The sequence below is a fragment of the Phyllobates terribilis genome, unplaced genomic scaffold, assembly GCF_046119375.1.
Source record: "Phyllobates terribilis strain yellow unplaced genomic scaffold, ASM4611937v1 Scaffold_5__5_contigs__length_657084704, whole genome shotgun sequence".
Classification (NCBI taxonomy): Eukaryota; Metazoa; Chordata; class Amphibia; order Anura; family Dendrobatidae; genus Phyllobates; species Phyllobates terribilis.
Window position 1 is genome coordinate 436,770,455 of NW_027362765.1, and position 3,659 is coordinate 436,774,113.

The 3,659-nt window shown below is 36.5% G+C and overlaps 1 pseudogene; it reads right to left on the reverse strand.

Annotated features, from left to right (window-relative positions):
• Positions 1-681: 681 nt before the first annotated feature.
• Positions 682-3,349, reverse strand: LOC141271620 (olfactory receptor 1N1-like; annotated as a pseudogene).
• Between the last annotated feature and the right edge of the window lie 310 nt (positions 3,350-3,659).

Below are 3,659 nucleotides of genomic sequence, written 5' to 3' on the forward strand. Positions count from 1 at the left end.
CCAAGGAGACACGTCCTTTACTCAGACACATGGTGCCATCCTGACACACATGCTGGACACAGACAGACGCAATCTACCATTCAGGATCCCAGGAAAAGATGGGTGAATCTTAACTATTAAGCTAATTATGGACAAATGGACAATCACTCTGTAACTATATAACCATTATATGTAACTACTGCAATCATTCTTTTTAATGGACAATTCAAGAAAAAATTGATACATTTTTTTATAAGAATATTGTGAAATTGATACTTTGATCAATCGCATCTGATAAGAAGTCCTCGATAGAAAAAATATACAGAAATAAGTATTTTTTTACAAACTCAATGATCAGTCCTGGTAGAGAAAGAAGCAGATTTCTCTGATAAGATAGATTACAAAGTTTCTTATTTTCATGTGTATTATTGATGTATAAAATAAAAATTAAAATGATGGTTACACTTTAAGCTTTTACTTACAGCTGATATTTGCCCATGAGCTTGCAATGCATATGTAAGAAGGCAGTCAGAGGTTTTCAAGGGGTTTAATAAGAAATGAGAGGAACTCAGCGTTGACATTTATGCACCTCTCAACTGTTTTAAATTATAGATTTTCTACATTCTGCAAACTATGTTTAATCGGGATGTTAAAGAAGTAATAAGATTGTAAGTAAACAAAAACTATTGTTCATATGGAAAATTATATTACAGATATTGATGTACATCTTGTGTTATTGGCTTTAAGAGGTTTAATCAAATTGTTTTGTTTCAGATTATTAAGTGCCTTTTTGACATCTTTATTTTTCAGACTCAAATAAAAGGATTTGCCATAGGCACCAAAACAACATAAACAACAGTAAAAAACTTGTCCACCTTGGGGGAATACATCGAGGAGGGTTTCATATGCAAACAGAATAATGTCCCATAATAAAAGATAACACACGTCAGATGAGAGGTACATGTAGAAAAAGCCTTTAGTCGGCCTTCTGCAGATTTGATCTTTAAAATGGCAGAAATAATAAAGATGTATGATGTTATAGCATACAGAAAACATGCAAATCTAATGGTCATCCCCTCAGTATATGTCAACGTCTCTATGGATAATATATCACTGCAAAAAATCTTTAACAATGGTGAAACATCACAGAAAAAGTGGTCAATGACCTTGGATGCACAAAATGACATGTTAAAAATATAAAAAATATGTCCAATTGGTAATAAAAATGAAATTATCCAAATGGCTAAGCAAAGATTGGCTGTCTGAAGTAAGCTGGCTATAGCTGTGTAACAAAGGGGGTGACAGATAGCCACGTATCAGTCATAAGCCATGACTGCCAGTAGAGTGACTGGCGTACAAGCCATGTTGGTCAAAAAATATGTCTGAGTTACACATCCAGTAAATTAAATCATATGACAGCCTGTAAAGAGCATGTTTAATAGTTTAGGTAGAATATTTGATGTTGATGGGATACATGGGCGTGTGCAGGTGAGAACTACTGCAAACCGCAAAAATGATGGTGATGTTACGCTCAATAATAATGATGTAGGCAAGTATAAATAAAATGCCAATTTGGAACTGAACTTCTGGAACATCAGAAAATCCACCAAGAGAAAATCCATTTATATTAATCTCCTTACAAGAGTTTCTGTAGAACCTTTCTGTACGAGATGACCCTGTAAATTATAATATTAAATTTTTATCACTCATTTAGCTTTAAAGTGACCATCGTTATTGTTATAATTTATTGTGGACATTCAGTATGATATGAAACGGAACATTTGAAATCATATTCTAAATTTTGCTGAAACTATTCCCTGACAATGTTTTTATTAACCAAAACATCTAAAGTCTTATACACGAAGTGTTTTCTTCAACAAAATGAAATGTCGAAACATTAAGAAGAAAAATCCGGCACTCAGATGTGAGTAAGGTTATAAGAGCTCTAAGGTTTTCTTTGTGGTCCACAAGACAATGTTTATATAGTAAATGACGTTTCGGTCATTCATTGTCCTTTTTCAGCAAGAGTGTGACCTCCATCGCTATGAGGCAGAGCGCTCTGGCAATGGAGTTCGCACTCTCCATAAGCGTTACCTCACCCACAAATTTAACCTGGTGGTCGGACTCTAATGTGTATGCTTGAAAAAGATCAGTGTGACTGAAACGTCAACTACTATTTACACATTTTCTTGTGAAGCGCAAAAATAAATTGACAGATTTTTTCACCTTACACTTGAGTGCCGGAATTGTCTACTTATTGATTTGATCGGATTGGGACCCTATTCTAAGCACCTACATCTACCTATTTCTTTCCTAGAAATGTTGAAACATATCAGAATTAGAAATAAGCGGATCTCCCGAGATTCAAATTCAGCAAATCATATGGATTTTACAGGGAAATTTGATTCCAGTATCTCCAAAAACTCACTAAAGTTGAGTGGATCAGGCAAAATTTGAATTTGTCTGTTCACACGGATTTTCTCAGGAAATTCAATTCACAGAGAAGTTAGACCCAAGAGCATAATAAATATTACATGTGAAAAATAATAAAAATTCTTATGTTCACCTTATCACTCCCCTCTCAAAATTGTCCGCCGCTCACCGTTACCTGTCCCGTAGTCTTCGCACTGTCTGATCTCCCCCACGAGCACTGAAATTCTTGGGCCTCTCACACTGAGTTAGGACTTGAGCATGAGCAGAACTGTCCTGGGCCTCATCAGAACCAGAGGTTCCACCTCAGTATGAGAGGCCCAGGGATTTCAGCACTCACAGAATTAGAAGATCCATCGAGGATGGATGATGGTGAGGAGCGGAGGGGTCGGAGAGGTGAGCAGTAAGGTAAGTATAAAATAGTTTTTATTTTTTGACCTTTTGTCATTTTATGATCCAGAAAATTGGCAACAAGCAGCCACCGTTTTGCTGAATCCACATGGAAGCAAATTGCAAAAAAAAATCTACATTTGGCAAATGTGGATTTTTGCAAAATTTGAGAACAATTCAATATATTTGCTCATCTGTAATAAAATCCTTACTACTCGCCTGTACTGCCATCCCAACAGCCCACTGTCTGGTTCTCAGTTTCTTTTCTCTTCTCTTTGCAACATTGGGTACCTTTTCTTTGGCCTCTTCACTCCAGATCCCAGGTTCCAGTTTGACAAGCTCTTTGACTTATGTCACTTTTTGCTGTGCTGTTTCTCGGGCAAAACGTGTCATAACAGTCTGATGCCACAATGTCTGACACAATGTCACCTCGTACAGTCATGTCTGAGGCTTTGTCGAGTGAGGAGATATCGCCTGGAGTGAAGAATTGAAAAAGAATGCTCACAACTGGAGAAGGGAGAAAAAAGAGGCACTGAGGACTGGATGGCATGCTGCAGGGGCAGTGAGAAAGTTAAGTATTCATTTCTTTTCTTGACCACTTGTCTGTGTTTTTACAGTTCAGAAAAATGGCAGCTGTAGCTTCTCACCATTTTGTTGAATTTGTGTGGAGCAAACTGCAAAGATTGCATTTTATGGACAATAGATTTCTTTTTTTTTCAGGGAGAATTAAATTCCACTAGAATAAATTTGCCAATTTTTAGTGAAATTATGTGAGCGTTCAGAATAGCTTTTTAATGAGACGGGATTACATCATATCAGGTTCATACAGTACAGATTTTGATGATTCTAGGCCAAAAATG